A 21,511-nucleotide genomic window follows, 5' to 3' on the forward strand; every position below is an offset into this window, starting at 1 on the left:
GGATTTATTCAACCTGTCGTGAGGGCTCTCCTCCTTTCTTCTTCACATCCCTAGCTCCATGGGCTCCATTTACTATTCATTGAGCTGGGCGTTGGGCATATGACAATGAATTAGACAGATGTAGTCCTGGCTGGGAGCTGGCAACGACTCACCTATGCAAGGGTGCAGGGGTGGAAGGCAGGCCCCACCTGCAGTACAATGATTGGGAAGCTCTCCTCAGCATGGGGTTCAGAGAAGGCTGCCCTGTGGAAGTGACTTGTAAGCAGAGAACTCCCTGAAAGTAGAAGGCCCTGATGATCCAGGAAAGGAGGAGATTCCGAGGATGTTGCCAAAATAAAAGCCAGCAAAGTCCAGGCTGCAGCAGGATGGTAGGGAGGGGTGGGGTGTGAAGCTCTTGAAAGTAGCTGCCACATCTAAAGGGGCTTCCAGCTTTGCAAAATGGAGTGGAATTGGGATCAGGGTTGAGAAGGAGGGGAGGCCGTGGAGGTTATGGCTGCAGGAAGGAAGAAGGTGATTCCGACCATCATGAACCCTACAGGGGCCATGTAGTCAAATACTGACCAGGGAACAAAAGTGCAGACATGGGGGCAACAAGCAGCTGTAGACACACCTGCTTTTAAGCCAATGGCCAGCTGCTTGCTATTACAAGCTCCAACTGAGTGCTACCCTGTGGGAAGTCTGGCACTGAGTTGCCAAAATGGTGAATTCAGGGTTTTTGTGCAAAATTTCCTGAGCTTTAAACTATCACACACTGATCTGTTAAATTGCTTTCACCCGGCCATTCCAGTCTTGGGTTTATTCCTGGTGGGAAAGGGAGCGTATGCCCACCCAAAGTCACATACACTCATGCTCATAGCAGCTTCATCCACCATCACCAGATGCTAGACACCCAGCAAATGGCCATCAACTGGCAAAGAGAAAATAAAATGGGTTTTTATTCATACAATGGAATAGGATGCAGCCATGAAAAAGAACAAGCTATGAAAGCAGGCATCACATAGATGGATCTGAGAGGGAGACAATGTTGAACAAAAGTGCAGGACACAGATAGGGCATGCCATGTGATTCTATTCCTATAACATTCAGGGACTGAGTGTAAGAATAATCTGTGCAGACTGGGCGGTGGGGCTGGGGGGAGCGGAGGGCAGGTTTTCTAACTGTGCCATTATTGATATTTGGGGCTGAATGATATTATTGTGGGGGTCTGTCCTGTGCATTGGGGGATGTTGAGCAGCATCCTTGGTCTCTACCCACTAGATGTCACTACCCTCCCCTCCTTATTGTGACAAAATATGTCCCTTGGGGTAGGGCACAATTAAACAAACTCAGCTAAGAACGATTGGGAAAGTGATACTTTGGGGGCAGGATACTCACTGTAAAGGAAGCTTCTGAGAAATGAATTCTTTATGCCTTGGGCTAGGTGGTGGTCTTTTAAGAGGTGTATTTTTTTAAGATGTGTGTGCTTCACCAGAAAAGACCTTACTAACCCTGTAACATGGAAACCCTGGAAAACATGATGCTGAGTGAGAGAAGCCAGACACAAAAGGCCAGATGTTGTATGACTCCATTTATATGAAATGTCCAGAACAGCCAAATCCATTGAGACAGAAAGCAGATCTGTGGTAGCTAGAGGCCTGGATGGGGGAGGAGGTAATGCAGAGGTTTCCTTTGGGAGCATGAGTATATTTTAGAATTAGATACTGGTGAAAGTTGCACAAGACTTGAATATACCACCAAGCACCTGATTGTACACTTTAAAATGGCTAATCTTACCTGAGATACATTTTGCCTTGAAAAGAAATTGTTAAAAACTGAGCTAACCTGCACAGACTGAACAAGACACATTGGCGGGCAGGGCGGAAGCAACTCAGAGGCTGCAAAGGCAGAAAAGTATGTCTCGGCTCAGGGGAGCGCTCCCTCTTAACCCAGCCTGTCAGGCCTGGAAAGAAATCTGCGGGCAGGTCAGAGGCCAGCCTGCGAGCTGTTGAAGGGAATGCAGAGTTCTGACATGTGGAAGAGAAATGACAGCCACTCAGCACAGCCTGATGCCATGGAGGGAGGATAAAGTGGGGCTTGCTAAGGCATTCTCTGCCGACTTGGGGGAAGGAGAAAGACTCACCCCAGCCCTTCAGCAGCCCACAGAGAAGCAGGCTTCTTGAGGGCTTGGCCTGCATTGGATACACAGGGTCTTAGGGGTGACATTTGCACCTATGTTGCGGAGAACCAGCCTCCTGGCTCCTGTGGGTCAGGGGCAGGAGCCCGCTGAGTGTTCAGGGTCTTATCTTTACTGGCTTCAAAAAATTAAATGAGTGAAGAGAAAAAGCAAGTAGGCTAAGGTTCTAGGAAGCTGTGGGGCTTACAGTGGCCCCTCACAAGATATGTCTATATAGAACCTGTGGATGTGACTTTGTCTGGAAACAGGATATTTGAAGAGGTAACAAGGGTAATGATCTTTTGATGACTTCATCCTGGATTAGGGTGAGACTTTAAGCCAATGACAAATGTTGTTAGAGTGGAAGGGTGAAGGTAGAGGAGGAGGCTATGGGCAGAGATTGGAGTGAGGCAGCCACAAGCCAAGAAGCATTAGAAGCTGGGAGAGGGGCCTCCCTGGTGGTGCAAGGGATTAAACACAGAACTGTGAAGCTATCCACAGCCTCTGCAGCACAAGTTCGATCCCCAGCCAGCCAGGGAGCTACCCACCTGGCCCTGCAGACCTCTCCTGTCTTGCCTGCTCCCCTCAGCAGTGTATTTCAGTCAGTCTGTCTGTTCTATTTCCCACTCTGTCTCTGGTGAATCTTCCCACCCCACCCTACACACACACCTCTGGCCTGTACCTCAGTTCTTGTATGCATAAATAAATAAATCTTTAAAAAAAAAAAAAAAAGAAAAGAAGCTGGGAGAGGCAGGAAGGATCCTCCCCTGGAGCCTTTGGGAGAGCTCCATCCTGCTGACACCTTGATTTCTGGCCTCCAGAACAGAGAGAATATAAATTCCTTGCTTTAAGCCACCTCATGTGTGGACCTTTGTTACAGCAGCCCTCAGAAACTAATTCAAGCCTGACATTCAATCCCACAAACATTTATGAAGCCCCTCAAATGGCTTGTGGTATAGTGGGGAAAGCAAACATATGGATGAATCATTCTGGTGTGCTGGAATCACTGTTGACAGAGGAGAGCATCCGGGGTAGATACATAGTACAATGCATATCTGCTTGGAACTCTAGAGCAGAGGTGAACACACGGGACTGGGCCCAGATCACGCTACAACCTACAGGGAATAACAGGTAATATAAACATGCCAAGTGACCAAGAGAAGACCATCAGAAATACCACATGGGGGCTTGAGCATCAAGAGACAGTAAGGAGTGGTGAGATTCTGGCAAAGAATACAATTGACCCTTTTCTTTTTTTTTTAGATTTATTTATTTATTTATACAAGCACTGGGTACAGTCAGAAGCACGGGAGGGCGAGAGAATTCACCAGAGACAGAGCAGGGAGAAGAACAGGCAGATGGACAAAGTATACTGCTGAGGGGCGCAGTGGGCTGCAGGAGAGGTCTGGGCGCCATGTGGGACCCTCCTCCAGTGGCCAGGGAGCAGCCGGGGATGGAACCGGCGCTGCAGAGGCTGTGGGCAGCTTTGCAACCCAGCGCTCAACTGCTGCGCCACCAGGGAGGCCCACAATTGACCCTTGAACAACATCTTTGTGTGCATCCACTCACATGTAGATTTTTTTTTTTTAATCTTAAATTTTATTTTTATATTCCCCCATACAATTGCAAACGCCCCATTCTGACCCCAATCCTTCCCCTCCCGCCCCCCACCCCCCAAAAAGTGTCTCTGGTTCATAGTTTTTTGTTGATTTTGATTTTCACTTTCTTATATTCATTTTCCTGGTCCCTTATTTAAGTTTTCTAGATTCCTGCTATGAGTGAGACCATCCGGTATTTTTCTTTTTCTTTTTGGCTTATTTCGCTGAGCATGATCCCTTCCAGCGCCATCCATGTTGCTGCAAATTGCATGTGTTTATCTTTTTTGAATGCTGAGTAATATTCCATGGTATATATGTACCACATCTTCTTGATCCAGTCATCTACTTTTGGGCATTTGGGTTGTTTCCAAAGCTTAGCTATTGTAAACAGTGCTGCTATAAACATAGGGGTGCAGGTGCTCTTTGGAATTGATGTTTCTGTGTCCTTTGGGTAAATACCTAGGAGTGGAATTGCTGGATCATATGGAAGCTCTATGTTTAGTAGGTCCAGAAATCTCCACACAGCTCTCCATAGTGGTTGGACCAGTTTGCACTCCCACCAACAGTGCAGAAGAGTTCCTTTTTCTCCACACCCTCGCCAACATTTGTTGTTGCTAGTTTTTTTAATCACATGTAGATTTTTTTTTAAGATTCATTTATTTATGCATACAAGAACTGGGGTGTAGGCCAGAGGTATGGGGGGTGGAGGGAAGAGGATTCACCAGAGACAGAATGGGGAGCAGAGGAAGTAGATCTACTGAAATACACTGCTGAAGGGAGCAGTGGGCAAGACAGGAAAGGTCTGCCACGCCATGTGGGTCACCTCCCTGGCCAGGACTCGAACTCATGCAGCAGTAGCTGTGGATAGCTTCATAGTGCTGACGCTTAGCCCCTTGCGCCACCAGGGAGGCCCCTGCAGATGTTTTTTAATAAATATGGCTGGCCCTCCATAGCCGCAGATTCTGCATTCACAGATTTAACCAATGTCAGAGGGGTGACATAAGGCTCTTTTTTTTTTTTTAAAGATTTATTTATGCATATGAGAATTGGGGTAGAGGCCAGAAGTGTGGGGGTTGGGGGGGGGGTTGTGGTAGGAGGATTCACCAGAGACAGAGCAGGGAACAGAACAAGCAGACTGATGAAAATACCCTGCTGAGGGGAGCAGCAGGAGAGACAGGAGAGGTCTGCTGCGCCATGTGGGTAGCTCCCTGGCCGGCTGGGACTGGAACTTACAGGGCAGAGGCTATGGATAGCTTCACAGTGCTGTGCTTAACCCCTTGCACCACCAGGGAGGCTCCAACATAAGGCTCTTAAGCATCCAGAGATTTTTAGTTTCTGGGCTACTGAAACCAATCCCCCAAGGAAACCAAGGGATCGCTATAAAGTTTTTGAGGAGGCAGAAGTTACATGAAGATTTTCAACTACACAGGGGTGGGTGCCCCTAATCTCCTTGTTATTTGAAGGTCAACTGTAATAGTAATTGTGAACATTCATTAGCACATGCTAAGCCCTTTCCTTGTGCACTGTCAACTCTTTTCAACCTCAAATCAACTCCAGAGGCAGCTACAGTTACCTCCATTTTCCAAGTGGATTAACAGGTGGAGGGGCAGTATCAGTCAAATTACATTCAAATTAAGTAATTTGAACAGAGTTCATCAAAGGGACAAATTTACACAGTGTGGACAGATGTAGGGAACCCCAGGAAAAATGCCAGACTTGGATTAATAAAAATGGGGAGCCCTTAGCACTCCTACATCTGGGGACAGGGGAGAAGCCATTGTCAGACCCTGGAGACACTGCCCGCTGTGTGGTGAGGACTTGCGGCCTCTGCAAAGACATAGATGGCCTACAGGGACCACAGGGTGAGGGCAGAGCTAGGGAGTAAATACCCCCACCTCTCCCTCCACAGGAATTTCATTGATAGACTACAACCTGAGCTGTAGTACCCAGAGCCTATTGGTGGGGTCCACAAAGCACAGCTTCCTGAGTACCAGAAGCAAGAAGAATCCCTCCAGGAGGACAAGCAGAAGATTCCAGAACAGGAAGGTTGAGTGATTCTAAGTTTGGCAGTCTGGCTCAGAGTCCCTTTAACCACCCACCACATGAGAAATGGGAAAGCTGGGCCCTCTCCTAGGGTGGGGGCAGTCCTAGATGAGCACTGGCCCTGCAGGAAGCATGACCTCAGCTTCTTAGAAGCTGTGTTTTTTGATAGGAAGCCAGGAATCCAGATTTTTATGCAACACTTGCCTGATATTTAAAAGCTGTCAACTCATTGCAATTTTTAAAAAACCCTGCATGGGCCAAACAGATCATATCCTGGGCTGCATTTGACCATGGGTGTCTGGCCCCAAGGCACAAGAGGTGTACACAGAGGGAAAGGGAATCTAGGTTTTCCCAAAAGCTGCTGCCCAAGGCATCTTGGGTGAGGAGGGTACCACAAATGAGCCAGGGAGTGGGTCTGACTGCAAGGGATCTGGGGCTGCACAGGTGTGGGGTGGGGGTGGGGTGTTTGTGTCTGAATTGGGAAGATCCACTGGAGCCATGCTAACAGATTTTAACTTTGAAGGAGAGAAATTACTCATGGCATTTAAACAGCAAAATGATGCAGTCATGTTCTCCCTCCCGCCAAAACTGGCTGTGGATCAGACTTAGTTTAGTGGGGTGGAAGGTCTGGGCATCCATAAAAGAGAGAGAGAAATGAAACAGCCCCTTTCTTTGTGTGAGTTCTCTGCCTGGTGGGGAGGGCCGATGTATCAGTACCAACTTCAGGGGAGGATGTGTGGGGTCACAGTGGATTAGCCCTTGTCAGGATATTTGAGCAACTGCTGTTTTCCCCAGTGGAAACTCAGAGTGCCTTCAAGGAAGTTGACAATGAATGAGGCTGGATAATTCCAGGTGGTGATAAGAATGTATAAAAATTAAAAGAGGATGAATGGAGGAAGACCCTCCAGCCCAAGTGGGCAGTGGCAGAGGGGATCCTGGGTGGATCCCAAGCTGCCTTCCTCTCCTGGGACCCAGCCAGGTGTGGCCTCATTCTCCCCAGAGTCGCCCCTACCACACCACGGAGAACAAACCCACACCGACATGCATTCTGAATGGGATGGGGCCGGGGTAAGAGGAGAGAAAAACACACACCCATCTGTTCTTCTGTGATGCAATGAGATTCTTCACCCCGTGCTTAAACCCCGCGCTTCTCCCCCCATTTCCTCTCGGTAGCCGGCAGCAGTGGTGACGCGGTATAAATCGCTGCAAATGGGTTTTCCTCGCTGGGTCTCCGTGTTGTTTTAATAATGGTCCATTTTCTGCCCGAGGGAAAAAAATATTCTGTGGAGAAATTGGGAACAGGGCAGGTGGGGGTGGGGAAAGCTCATTCTGTGTGTGTGTGTGTGTGTGTGTGTGTGTGTGTGAGAGAGAGAGAGAGATGAGCATGCGCACAATATTCCTGTCACCTCATAGAAGCTTCTGGAACATCTTGCAGAGATACCAGGTGACTTGTCTGTTTGCTTGAAGGCCAGCACCATGCCTCCTTCCTCACCTGGACAAAAGAATTCATTCAATGTCTTGGGCATGTTTATTGGGCACCTACTACATGCCATATCTGAACTAGGTGCCAGGGGACATAACCCCTACTCCCCCACACCCACTCTCTCCTGGCTCACATTCTAGATGGTGGAAGAGCAACTACCACCTTCAAAACCATTTAATTACAATTATGGAAGCTGTTCAGAGTGTGGGGTGTGATGGGAGCTGATGATCCGATCTTGGCATAACTGAGGCCACCCCACTGTGGAAGGAACCTCAAACTTGAAGGCCTCCCCGGTGGCGCAGCGGTTGAGCGCTGGGTTGCGAAGCTGCCTGCAGCCTCTGCAGCGCCGGTTCGATCCCTGGCTGCTCCCCGGCCACCAGAGAAGGGTCCCACATGGCATGCAGACTTCTGCCACCCGCTGCTCCCCTCAGCAGTGTACTTCGGTCCTTCTGCCTGCTCTGCTCCCTGCTTTGGTCTGGTGAATTCTCTCACCCTCCCGCGCTTCTGACTGTACCCTGTGCTTATATATATATATATATATATATAAAAAAAAAAGAGTAGAAAACAAACAAACAAACAAACTTGAAGGCCAGATGGATGGAGTTGCAGGAGGAAAGGCCATCTGATTGTAGAAAACCTTCTAGACAAATGTCTGAAGTCTTGAAAGATTGTGGCACAGGCTCAGATTTGGGAGGAGAGTCATGGGACCAAGTACAGATGAAGGCCAGTTGGGGAGCCGAGAAACTGCACTCAGCCCTGGCCTGAGTCAGTGGCCAGAGACCTGGGGGTGTTGCCCTGTTTCTGGGCAGACAGGATTCCTCCTCTCTAGCCACATGGTTATGATTGTCCTGTGCATAGTCAGTCCTTTAATCAAGGTCAGTGGCAGACATATTTTGCTGACTCAAAAATAACAGGGGGGAGGGTCTCCCTAGTGGCACAGGCAGTTGAGCTGAGCGGTTGAGGGCAGAGCTGTGAAGCAGCCTCTGGGGAAGTTCCCACATGGCCCCGCAGACCTCTCCTGTCTCATATGCTGCTCCCCTCTGCAGTGTATTTCAGTTAGTCTGCCTATTCTGTTTCCTGCTCTGTCTGTGGTGAATCCTCTCACCCTCCCTTACATCTGGCCTGTACCCTGTTCTTGTATGCATGAATAAAGAAATCTTTAAAAAAATAAACAGTGGGGGGGGATTGAGGTGGCTCACTTGGCATGACAAGCTCACCCCCATTCCCCCATCCCTCCCTATCTCCAACTCTGTTTCTTCCTACCTGTGTTGGGTTGAATGGTGGCTCCCCCCAATAAGATATGTCCACATCCTAACATCCAGAATCTGAGACCTTATTTGGAAAAAGGGTAATTGCAGGTGTAAATAAATTAAAAATTTTGAAACGAGATCACCTTGGATTAGGATGAGTTCTAAATCCCATGACAATTTCCCAATGGAGAGAAAAGAAAAGGAACAACATACAGACACAGGAGAAAGGAGCTACATGAAGACAGAGGCAGAGATTGGAGTGATGCAACCACAAGCCAAAGAATGTTTGGAAACCCCGGAAACTGGAAGCGGCAAAGGAAGAATCCTCCCCTGAAGTCCTCAGAGGGTCACCTTGATTTCAACCCAGTGATACTGATTTGGACTTCTGGTTTCCGTGACTATGAAAAAAACACTTCTCTGTGTTTTGTTTTACTTTGTCTTGTTGTTGTTTTTTAAAGATTTATTTATTTATGCATACAAGAACTGGAGTACAGGCCACAGGTGCGAGAGGGTGAGAGAATTCACCAGAGGCAGAGCGGGGAGAACAGGCATACAGACCAAAGACACTGCTGAGGGGAGCAGCGGGCAAGACAGGAGAGGTCTGCTGTGCATATGGATGTCTCCCTGGCCGGCCTGGGATTGAACCGTGCTGCAGAGGCTGCAGACAGCTCCACAGCGCTATTGCTCAACCCCCTGCGCCACCAGGGAGGCCCTGTCTTGTTTTAAATCCACCCAGTTTGTGTTTACTTGTTACAGTAGCATCAGGAACAAAAACATTGCCTATCCCAGCAAAATTATCCCAAGAGTTGTCACTCCACTCCAGTAGCCTGTTTTCAGTCTCATTTGCTGGTTCTTCCTCATCTCCTGATCTTAATGAAGGTCTTTCCCTCGTCCCTCCTGTGTCTACACTTACCTCCCTGGTCACATCAACCAGTCTCAAGACTGGCATTTAAATGCCATTTACACCTGACAATGACATCTTCAGTTTGGGCCTCTCTTCTGACCTTCAGCTGTTGGATACCAGGTGGGCATGCCCAAGTATCATGTCTGAAACAAAACCCTCCACTTGCCCCAGATCTGCACTTCCCGGGTCTCCCCCATCTCTGTTAATGATATGGCTTTGTTTTCTCTTGGTGTTGTGGGTGCAATACCCCTCAACCCAGTAAAGAGTGTGTTCATGAGCCCGTCATACTGGAATATCTAGGTAGGGCTTAATTCCCCTGAGACATGTATCTCAGAGTCACTTATGTGAAGGGTGAGGGAGCTGGGGCATTTATCCTCCAACCCCTGTTTTTCATTGGTTGAGGTATGATTATAGGGGAAATGGATTCTCTGGAACTTCTGGCTGGCCACAGCAGAACTGAGCTGCCTCTAGCCAGAGTCAGCAGGCAAAGATATGACATGATTGGATCCATGTGCGTGGTGAGTTGGCAGTCCCTAAAAAGCCGCCAATGATGCCCATTCTTGCGTGACCCCTTTCCCTTGGGGTATGGATGGGACTCCATGACTTGCTCTAACAGAATATGGCAAAGGTGATGGGGTGTCACTTCTGAGATTAGGTTACACAAGGACTATGGCTTGCATCTTGGGTGCTCTCTCTCACTCTCATTTTCACTCCCTGAGCAGAACCACTGCTACATTGTAAACTTCTGTTGGTAAAAGAACTGGAGAAGGCCTATTATCAACATTAAGTGAGGGACTGAATCCTGCCAACAGCTAGTGAGCCTGGAAATGGATCTGAAATTGAGTCTTTGGATGAGACCGTGGTCCCAGCCACCATCTATTTTTTTTTTAACTGAATATTATTGGTTTATACCGTTATATAGATGTCAGGTATGTAAGTCTGATATACAGACTTATATATCAATATCCATATATCCTGCATTACGCTTATCACCAACATGATGCTCTAGTTTCTATCCATCACCATACAAATGACTCCTTTTATTCACCTCCCTTTCCCCTTCCCTTCTGGTAACCACTATTTTGTTCTTGTAGTCTAAGAGTTTGCTTTTGTTTATTCATTTGTTTCTTTTTCACATGTGAGTGAAGCGATATGGTATTTGTCTTTATCCATCTAATTTATTTCACTTAGCATAATACCCTCTAGGTCCATCCATGTCATTGCAAACGGAAGGATTTCATCTTTTTAAAAATAGCCCAGTAGTATTCCACTGTGTATATACACCATATCTTCTTTATCCAATCACCCATCGATGGGCACTTAGGTTGGTTTCAACTCTTGGCTATTGTGAATAGTGCTGCAGTAAATGAGGGGAGGGTACATGAACTAGTATTTTTTTTTAAAGATTTATTTATTTATTTATTTATACAAGCACTGGGTACAGTCAGAAGCACGGTAGGGTAAGAGAATTCACCAGAGCCAGAGCGGGGAACAGAACAGGCAGACTGATGAAATACACTGTTGAGGGGAGCAGTGGACGTGGCAGGAGAGGTCTGTCACGCCATGTGGGACCCTCGCCGGCAGCAGGGGATCGAACTGGCACTGCAGAAGCTGCGGACAGCTTCATAGCCCAGTGCTCAACCGCTGTGCCACCAGGAGAGACCCCGAATTAGTATTTTTTAAAAATATTTATTTTTGCATACAAATATGCATATTATTGTTTTCCATAATACCCAGCCACCATCTTAGTGGCAGCTGTGATACACCCTGAGCCAGAGGCACCCAGCTAAGCCATGCCTGAATTCTTGCCACACAGAGATTCTGAACAATGTGTTTTATTTTAAGCCACTAAATTTGTGGTAATTTGTTATATGTTATTAAATAACTGGAAATGTTGAGTGGCGTAGGAGGAAGGCACACAAACAGTGATTGGTAAGCCATCCATCCTCCAAAACCCCTCTTCTTTCATATTCAATCCATAGCAAACCTTGCCAGTTCCAACTCCAAAATCTATCCTGAATCCATATACTTTTCTCCATTTGCACTGCCATTAGGTCACGTCAAGCCCTCCTATCTTACTTTCATTAAAGAAAAGTTCTTAGACAACTGGTTCTTCTTAACTGTGAGGTCATCCCCTTTCCCTTCTGGCACCTACATTAAGGAAGGGTATCCTCTAAGGGGAGGATTCTTGGACCACTAGCTCTGACTTTCAGGTTCCTGGAGGAATCTCCATGAACTCAATGAAGACCCCAGCACAGAAGTTCAGTTCATGTGTCCCATGTGTTAATTCTCTTGCTTTCAATGGGATGAACTTTTCTGAGTGCCAACAAACCTAACATCTGGGCTTTGTCCTGAAAGTACAAAAGTGTTATTCCCTTACTTCAGGGATGTCCCAACCAAGCTGGGGGAAACAGGATATCCTTAATGTTAAATCCACGGTAATATTGGCAGGAACCTAAACCTGTAGTTGAAGCCAGCTGAGCTGTGTTAACCCAACTTGGGGAGATTCTGGAAGGTGGGAATTGCTCCAGGAAGGTGGGGTGGTTCTGTGTCCATTGACAGAGGGCCCTCCCTATCCATTTGTGTGATCAGGGTCTAGAGAGGATGCTAACATAACCTGAAGCAAATGATTTACTGCAGATTGTGTACCCCAAAACCAGAGTGAGCAATTTGCAATGTGTCTTGCTGCTTCTTAACACATACCTGTATTCCTTAGGGCTGTTGTAAAAAGTACCACAACTCACAGCCTCTCTGGTGGTGCAAGGGGTTAAGTCTCAGCACTGTGAAGCTATCTGCTGCCACTTCAGCACTAGTTCAATCCCCAGCCAGGGAGTTAACCCATATCGCGCAGCAGACCTCTCTGTCTTGCCCACTGCTCACCTCAGCAGTGTATTTCAGAAGGTCTGCCTGTTTTGCTCCCCACTTTGTCACTGGTGAATCCTCTCACTCCCCACCCCCCATCCCTCTGGCCTATACCCCAGCTCTTATATGCATAAATAAATAAAATAAATCTTAAAAAAATAAAAGCACCACAACCCAGTGGTGGGGGTTGAAGTGGAAGGTAGCTTAAAATGTATTGGCTTACATTCTGGAGGAGGGCTGTATTAAGGTGGCCACACAGCTCCCTGTGAAGTCCCTAGGGTCCTTCCTTGCCTCTTCCAGCTTCTGCTGGCCTTCAACAGTCTTTCGTGTCCTTGGCTAATAGACGCGTCCTCTGATCTTTCCCTCCATCGTCACATGGCCTTTTCTCTTCAGCATGCATCTGTGTCTCTTTTCTTAGACTAAATCTGTAACCCAGTCATATTGGATTAAATCTCTGCCTATTCCAACAGGACCTATTTTAATTAACTACAGCTACAACATCACTATTTCCAAATAAGGTCATGTTTTGAGATTTTGGGGGTTAGGACTTCAACACAGCTTTTGGGGAGAACACAGTTATACCCTCCCTCTTATAGGCCGTCTCTCATTCCCTCTTCCTGAACTGCACAGAGGCCTAGTTAAATGCATCCACTCTACCATTTTTTTTATGTTGTGGTCTCCCAGCTGCATCTATAGTCTATTAACCATAAATAAAAAAAATAGTAAAAACAAAAATAAATCAGTAAACAGGTACTCTTTCCTGAGCATATTTAGGGACATGAAGAATTTAATATCATCTGGAAATAACTTGAGCTGCAAGTATCAACATCCACATTACAGTAAACAAAAAGAACAAAAAGGCTGCTTTTTCCTCACCAATTGATTTAGAGTTTAGAGCCTAGTGCTGTTGGAGACCAGCAGTTCAATGGCATCAGGGCCAGCACTATCCAGGTCCCCTGGCCACCTATAAATCCCTCTGGGTCACTTATATGATCCTCACCACAGTGGGTTGCTGTTTTTAACCCCATTTTAAAGATGGAGAAACTGAGGTTCAGATAATAACAGGTCCACCTTGCTCTGAATACCCCAGCCAATCTCTACTTGGGTCTCACTGGCCTGAAGAGTATCACGCAGCTCCTCTAGAAGCAAGACAGGCTGGGAAGAAAGTATAAAGCAAGGCACCCTGACGCTCAACTAGCAAACTCTCTATAAGTAGGGAAAGAGAACGAGTTCTCCCACATTCTCTGACTCCAGATGTAGGTCAAATATATTAAGTAACTTCTATGTACTAAGCATCGTCTACAGGCCCAATGTGTATTATAGTTGACCCTTAAGTAATACTGGTGTTAGGGGCACTTGTTGGGGAGGAAAGGATGTCCTGAACAAACTCCACAGATAGGTTTTATGGACCACACCCCCACCCCAGACCAAAGATATCCAAGACACAAAGGACTACAAATCCCATAATGTCATCACCACAGAGGGGAGGGCTGTTGGGAACTAAGGGTGGAGTTAAGCAGCCAGGTTTGGTATAATACCAGACACTTGGGGCCTTGGGGGTCCTTGTTTTTTTCGCTGGCCTTCAATGGTGTTGTTGGGGTTCCAGCTCTGCAGAACTGGTAGTGTAACAGGGTGGTACCCAGGAATAGGGGAGGTTCCAGGTTCCCTGCACTACCCAAAGGGGGGATGGAGCTGAGCAAGGAGGAGAAGAAGCTGGAAAGGAAATGAGAAGGAAGGAAGCAGGCTGGAGAGCAAGAAGGAGACCTGGTGGAGGCATGTGGAGCAGGGAGACACGTGAAGAAACAGCGCTTGCTTCTTGGTCCTGGACTGGTTGAAACAGATGTGGGTGAGAGACCTGTGGGGAGGTTGACAATGGCAGCTTTTATCTTGACTTTGCTTTTGCTCTTTTCCTCCCAGAATTGTCTGGCTGCTTCTGACCACTTTCTATGGGTCACCATGGGAAGGTGCTTTAGACTTGTATCAGGCCTTACTCTGGGCCAATCCCATTTGGGTGGACTTTTACCCATGAAGGGATAGGTAACTTAGGATGCTTGATTTAGAAACTGTATTCTTTGTCTTTTTTGTATTGTTTACTAATTGTATTAAAGTTCCTTTTCATTAAAGGTCTTATATATTTTGCCTTGATGCAGCAGATGGCAGAACCTATTTAGAGTGGGCAGGTTTGGGGGTTCTGGGGTGTCCCTCTCCCTGCCCTGTAACAGTAGGACACATTCACCAATTTATCTCTCTCTTTCTCCCTGTTATTCATTTCTTCATTTCCCCTTTTTGTAAATAAACCCTTTATTACCCCTTTTTGTGTGTGCCTGCTGTTGAGTTTCATTATAAGTCCCTTTTAAGGGTGCGGTGAGGGCCCATAGTCAGGCCAACCCATTTCACATTAGGGTTGCCCTGTAACACGCTGACATCCAGCAGGTGAAAATTCATGTATAAATTTTGATTGTCCTAAAACTTTAACTACAGTTGCCTTTTGGTATGGGGGGTTGAGTGTGTGTGACAATTTCAGTAACTCCCACCCACCATGCCAAAAATCTGTAGATGTTAAGTCCTGTATAGTCAGCCAATTATATTGGAAGGTTCTGCAATCATGGGTTCAACCAGCCCAAACTGGAACCCATGCTGAAAAAAATCTCCATATACATGGACCAGCCTCTGTGGTTCAAATATGTGTTGTTCAAAGTCAACAGTATTTCTAAAAACAGAACAGCAGCATTTATCCCATGGGTCAGCATCTGTGAGGCACAATTATTATCATCCTATTATACAAATAAGAAAACTGAGGCTCACAGAGCTCTAGTAAAATCTAATTCATCAAACATTTAGTAAGCATCTAATATGTGCCAGGCTATTGGGACACTGAGGACATAGCAGTAGGCAGGAGGGAGGCAGACGGGCTACCCAGAAATAATACAAGCAGTATTAGTTCTGGGAATAACCTAGTGTAGGGCGGGCACTGATCTGAGGTTTTTCTATTCATTAAGTCACTTATTCATCCCAGCAGCTATCCCCATTTTAAATTTTATAAAGGAGGGAGCTGAGGCTCAGTCCAAGGTCACACAGCCAGTAATTGTGAAGTCAGGATTTGAACCTTATTCCAGAGCCTCAGCTCAGCTAAGTAACGTCAGGTGATGATAAACAATATGGGTTCTGGAGTGATGGCTAAGTGGCCAGGGACCTCCCTTCTGAGGTGACCTATGAGCAGAGATGTGAATAAAGGGAGAAGGATGCTGAGGGGAGATCTGGGAGGAACAGCCAGTGGGAAGCCTGGTGGTGGGCGCATACCCGAGTGTGTTTGGGGTTCAGTGAGGGGCTAGGTGGTTGGGGCTACAGAATTGCGAACTGTTTCATACCCACTTTGCATATATGACCTCTTTTTGACATTATGAAAGTCTCAAGATAGAAGTTTTCATAATCATGCTCATTTGACAGCTTGGGAAAGTGAGGGTCTCAGTGGTTATCTGAGCTGTGGGGATAGGGGGACAGAAAGAGGTGTGACTTGGATTTGAACCCAGTAGCCTCATTCTATTGCCCAAGTCTATGGCAAACAGTAGGGTGCAAATGCCAGCAGGCCAGGAGGGCTGCCTGGAGGAGTTGGGGTGTTACCTGTACAGGGAGGGTGCTGCATAAAAACCTTCACTGAGCCTGGCACATGAATACTTTCCTGGGGCAGTCATTTGATGACAGATTTTCAGGCAAGTTCGAGCCTGGGTTACCCCAGCCTAAAGGGTAGGCGGCAATCAGCTTCGTTATCTTCTCTGAGTCCCAGCAGCCCTGGGGGGATGAAAAGGACCCAGGGAAGGGAGCCATCCTAATTTTGGCACACCTGGCAGGGAGCCCAGGGCAACTGAAAGGGAAGCAGCTGGGGCCGGCTGGGCAAGCCCCACCATTGTTCTAGCAGGGTCGGTTGTTAGGGCTTCAAATGCAAAATCAGAGTAGAGGGGAGGTGGGGAGGGAAGCTGGTGGCCTCTGCTCCTCCTTTAATAGGACCAAAGGACCCTGGCGGCTGAGCTCTTTTTCCTAATTTAAAGATATTTTCAGGCGTTTGGGAGCTCCCCCATGGTGAAGCAGGAAGGTTGGGATGGGGGAGACTTGAAACGCTCATGGGGTAGCCTGGGGAGAAGGAAGGAGTACCCAAGGGGAGGGAGGGTTGGGTTGGGGGGGAGGATTGGCGCCAAAGGTGGGACACTTGGGGCAGGGAGACCCATATTGTGTGTTTGGCTCTCCTCTGCCTCAATTTCGCCTCTCTGGAAACTCTCAGGCCTCTCCAGAAAGTAGGGCCCATGCAGAGGCACCCAAACAATGCTCTCTACAGGAAGTCTACCTTGGAGGCCGGGAGACAGTGGGGATCTTGCTCTGTACCAGCCCCAGAACAGGGCAATGGGCCAAAGCTGGGCGTGTCAGAGACCAGTCAGGCAAGGGGGAGGCCAGATGAGCCCCGAGGTAGAAGGGTAGAGGAGGTCTGGCTTCCCCAGTTTGACACTGAGCACAGGAACCTGAAGAGCGCCGGCCTGGACCCCGGGGACAGCTCGACGGGGTGTGCTCCCTTCCCCCTGACCCAGGCTGCTCTCACCTGTGCTCCCCTTTCTTTCTTCTTCCTTCCTTCATCCCACCCCAGCGGGCTTCCCCCCACGCCACTGCCCCCCCGCCCCGCCCCCCACCTGGCCCACCCTCCAGGCTCCCTGGGCGCCACCGCCTCGGGCTCCCTCCGCCCGCTCTCTTCCCGGCTCCCCCTCTCCCCGCTCCCCTCTCCTCCCCTCCGCCCGCCCGCCGCCTTCCTCCTTCAGACTCCCTCCCCCAGCCTCTCCCAGCCCCCTCTTCCCTCCCGCCCCTACCTCCAGCCTTCCTCCATCCTGGCCCCTCTTCCCACCTCCCCGGCAGGAGGGGGGCGCCGCGCTCCCCGCCGCCGCCCGGGCTCCGCGCCCTCCGCTGGGGCCGCCGCCATCTTGCGGGATGCTGGGGGGAGCCGCGAGCGCGGAGGGAACAACGTATCTTATGAAGCACCCCTCCCACGGCCTGGAAATCGCTCGGACACTTGGCTTTGATTTCCTTCCAAACAGAGGGGCCTCTCGCGCCCCCACCCGACTCTTCCCTGGGGCGCGAGGGCGGGGCGGGATCTGGGGAGGAGGGGACGTGCCGGGGATGGGAGGTAATTATTGCTCCAGGCCGGGAGTACGCAGCCGGCGCCCCAACCCTGCAGTGCCGGAACTGGGGCGCCGGCGGCCCGCAGGGGCAGCCCCCGCAGATGGGCTCCCCAGCAGAGGCCCGGGCGCAGGTGCCCAGAAGAGGCTCGGGCGCGTGACTTCGCGGTAACGCCTAGTCTCCCGCGTCCCAGCGTCCGGGAGTCGCCAGGCTCTCCTGGGCTGAAGGTGCCCTGCAAAGTCCCTCCCCTCGTCCGCCCAGACCTTGGCCAGAAAGGGCGAAGGGGACCCCGGCGGCCCCCGGGGGCCACTCCCCGCGGCCACGCCCCCAGGGCACGTGTCCCCCCCCTTCCCCACCCACAGTGGCTCCTCCTTTCCTCCCGACCCCGTTTCCTTCCCTTCTTTTCCATCTTGCCACCTCCCATCTTTTCCAGCTCCCGCCTCCCAAGTCCTTTCCACGACTCCCTCCCCCCTTTATGTCCCTGCTGACTACTCCCTCCCCCCGAACCCCTTCCTTGCGTGCTAATGGCCTGGTGGCGGGCGGCTCTGCGGCGGCTTCCGGGGGAGTCGGCTTTGCAGCCCCGGGAGATGCCGGAGCGATTAGGTGAGGGTGGGGGCTGGAGGGAAGTTATACACGCACGAATCTGGGGTGATGACGATGGCGCTAATGGGGCCGGCAGCAGCAGCCCCAGACAGGGTTCTCAGAAGGCCAGTGGGCCAGGTCGTCTCTCTGAATGGGCCATTCTGGGTGTTCAGGGTTCAGGCGAGTTTGCGAAGCCTCAGACGCACCCCTCCAACGTCATACGTTGAGTCTCAGTCCAATTTATAACTTTTCACCGTAAGGACTGATGGATTTTCTAGGTCTGAGGCCCCCATCACCGCTCTGTATCCCCAGGGTTCTGTATCCTCTCACATCACAACATGACATTTCTGTGTGGATTTTCTTGCCCTTTCTCCATTTTCTAGTTGTGTGACCTTGTGCAAGTCACTTAACCTGAACTTCAGTTCCCACTAAATTGAGGGTGATAATTAACTGTAAATAGAACCTGAATTCACCCACTTCTTCCTACTTCTGTGGTCCTGCCCTGGACAAAGACCTGCACTCTACCTCCATGATCTGGATAATTGTGGTTACTTCTGTCATCACTCCCATGGGTCCTTAAAATGTCTGTGAGGGCCCTTTGAAAAGAAAGCAAATCCATGATGTTTTTCTGTTTAGAACACTGCAATCCATCCCATGGTGCTTAGATTCAGTCTGAATTCCTCCCTCAGCCTCTGGATCCCTCTCGTCCTCACTGTTCTGTATTCAACAGCAGACTGGACTGCATGTAGGACAGTGGTTCCATATAACCTAAGTGTGTAGTAGGTTGTGTCATCTATGACATTTTTCTGAGAATATATTCCCCATTATTCAGTGACACATGACTGTACTTAACTCCACTCCAACTGCTCTGAGTCTTTGCAGTAACTCTTCTTCCTTCCCGGTACACGGGTACACCGTTTCTCCTACATCTCACAGGTGGTTGGCTCCACCTCCTTCTTCAAACCCCAGTTTCATGTCACCTCTTCTACCTGATCCTTTGACCACCCCTGGTGACTCTCTAATCACCTTTTTAGAATTTCCCTCCCTCTGATACTGCCTTGTTAATTTGTTTGCAAGTTTATAGTCTGCCTGACCACTACCCCTTGGAGCAGTCTATTTTTCAGATCTTCACTTTTGTTCTCAGTGTGTCCTACAATACCTGGAATCTATTAGATTTTCAAATATGTGTTGAATAAATGAATTAAATAAATACAAATGTGACTGTTTAGAAATATTACTGATATAAAGTCCTTGGCATGTCATAGGTATCCAATAAACCAGGGCACCTGCCATCTTCTCAAAAATGGAACCAGAAAAGATTAATCTGTGCCTTTTTGTTTTTGTGGTCATTCCCAGTCCAGAACCTGGAGGGATAATTTGGAGTAGGAAAAATTCCCCCAGGAATAAGCTAATTACAGTAGGCATATTTGATGAAGGACACAGTTAAAATATGTAAAGAGAGCTTACAAATCAAAAACAAGACAGACAACCAATAAAGTTATAGAAAACTTGGACAGTTAACAAAAGAGAATGTCAAAGTGGCCAATAAGCACATGAAAAGCTTATCAACATCATCAGTAATCAGGGAAATGCAAATAACACCCACCAGAATGGCTAAGATGAGTGATTCCAGTGATACTAACAATGTGGAGTGACTGAAACTTTCATATGCTGCTGGTGGTAATGTAAAATGGGATTGCCATTTTGGAAAACTATTTCATAGTATGTCATAAATTACATATACATCTGCCCTAAGACCTTGCAATCCCACTCTCTTGGATATTTACACAAAGATAGGTGAACTTATAATCACCAAAAGACACATACAAGAATGTCCTTAGAAGCTTTATTCACAACAACAAATCACTGTGAACTACTTAAGTATCTATCAACAGTAGAATAAGAAATCGTGGTACCTTCTTACAATGGAATATTATACAACAAAGAAAAGGAACAGTTTAGTAATATACATGCACATCATTTAATGACAGGGAGACATTTTGAGAAATGCATGGTTAGGTGACTTTAAAACAGGTGAAATTGTTAAATTGCTCTAAGACCCTAGAGCACAAAAGAAAAAAAAATGGATCTAACTTTCTTTTTGAAAGCGTTTGTATTCACAGACACAGTTTATCTACATGTGACATAGCCTGAGCATGCAGAAGTGACTAACCTTGAGCTGAGTCCCAAGTCCAACTGCAGCCAAGAAACTGCAAACAGAGAAGGGGGACTACCCAGAAATGAGGGGCCCACCAATAGAAATTCAAAACTCCACCTTTTTTTTTTTTTGTGGGACCCTCACCGGTGGCCAGGGAACGAACCGGTGCTGCGGAGGCTACGGGAAGCCTCACAGCCCAGCGCTCAACCGCTGCACCACCAGGGGAGGCCCTCAAAACTCCACTTTTATAGGGGGTTGTAAGGGGGGGTGGGGGCGTGGGGGGGAGCCACTATCTACTTCGTGTATGAACTGCTCTGTAACGAACCAATGAACTTCAGCCAAGTCCATGTTTTGTTTTGTTTTTTTGTTCATATCCCACTCTTCAGCCAATAAAATTTAAGTTCTTAGTTCTCAACCCTGGTCTTCAAAACCTGCATAACTTATTATCTTTCTTATCTAGGACTGGAGATTTGAGTTTAATTCCTCCCTCCTTGACAATCAATTTTCAGTAAAGCTTCTTTCTTTGCTCAAAACCTGTCACTGTATTGGCCTCTGTGCACATGGAGTAGTGAGCCCATTACTTGGTAACAATTTCATTATTGTGTGAATATCAGAGAGCATGATAACACAAACCTAGGCTCTATGGTATTTTCTCTTGGGACCACTATTATATATTTGACTAACATGTTACGAAGTGACATGACTATACTTTCAGTGGCAGTCATGATTCCCAAATACATGCTGTTTGGTTCCATATTTATGAAGTTCAAGAACAAGCAAAATGAACCTATGTTGACAAAGTCATTGTGTGATATTGAATTCTAAGAAAGGATGTGAGGGAACTTTCTGGCAGGGTGGACATGTTTTCTCTTGATTTGGTAGTGACCATGTGTAAAAATTCATCTATCAATAGTTGAAATTTAAGATGTGCATTTTAACTTATGCAAGGTATGTGTCATTCAAAGAAAAAAAAAGGAAATAGAAAAAAGAAAATGCCCCCTATAGCTAGCGGTGTGTGTGACCTGTATGTTGGGTGAATCCTGACACAGTTCTCCCTCAGAGGTTTCAAGCATGGACAAAAGTTGGCAAATTTAAACATCTGCACCAGGTTCAGGAGGGAGGTCCAAAATGAGAGGGGTATGTGTGTGCCCTTCCTCATTTCCCTGGGATGACTTGAAACTCTGATCTCACCTGACACTGGGGTGTGGACTGTCCAGTGTGAGGGCAAAGTCTCCTCCCTACTCCCTCATCCACTTCTGTTCCAAGCTGTGGGCCTACTTAGCTCCCTATCAGAAACTGCTAATGAGTCTGGTTGCTATGGC

The 21,511-nt window shown here is 47.9% G+C and overlaps 1 long non-coding RNA gene across 3 annotated transcripts; it reads right to left on the reverse strand.

The window, feature by feature from the left end:
* Positions 1 to 4,755: 4,755 nt before the first annotated feature.
* Positions 4,756 to 17,199, reverse strand: LOC119241035 (uncharacterized). Of its 3 annotated transcripts, none has more exons than XR_008551111.1 (3): positions 17,143 to 17,199; positions 12,516 to 12,717; positions 4,756 to 7,285 (listed from the first exon to the last, which is right to left on the reverse strand). It is a non-coding gene; the product is annotated as an uncharacterized LOC119241035 (long non-coding RNA). The 3 variants fall into 3 exon arrangements; XR_008551109.1 differs by having other exon boundaries at positions 12,516 to 16,081; XR_008551110.1 differs by lacking the exon at positions 17,143 to 17,199 and adding an exon at positions 15,914 to 16,874.
* Positions 17,200 to 21,511: the final 4,312 nt, after the last annotated feature.

This window comes from Talpa occidentalis, unplaced genomic scaffold (assembly GCF_014898055.3).
Source record: "Talpa occidentalis isolate TD23 unplaced genomic scaffold, MPIMG_talOcc4v2.1 talOcc4.12, whole genome shotgun sequence".
NCBI lineage: Eukaryota > Metazoa > Chordata > Mammalia > Eulipotyphla > Talpidae > Talpa > Talpa occidentalis.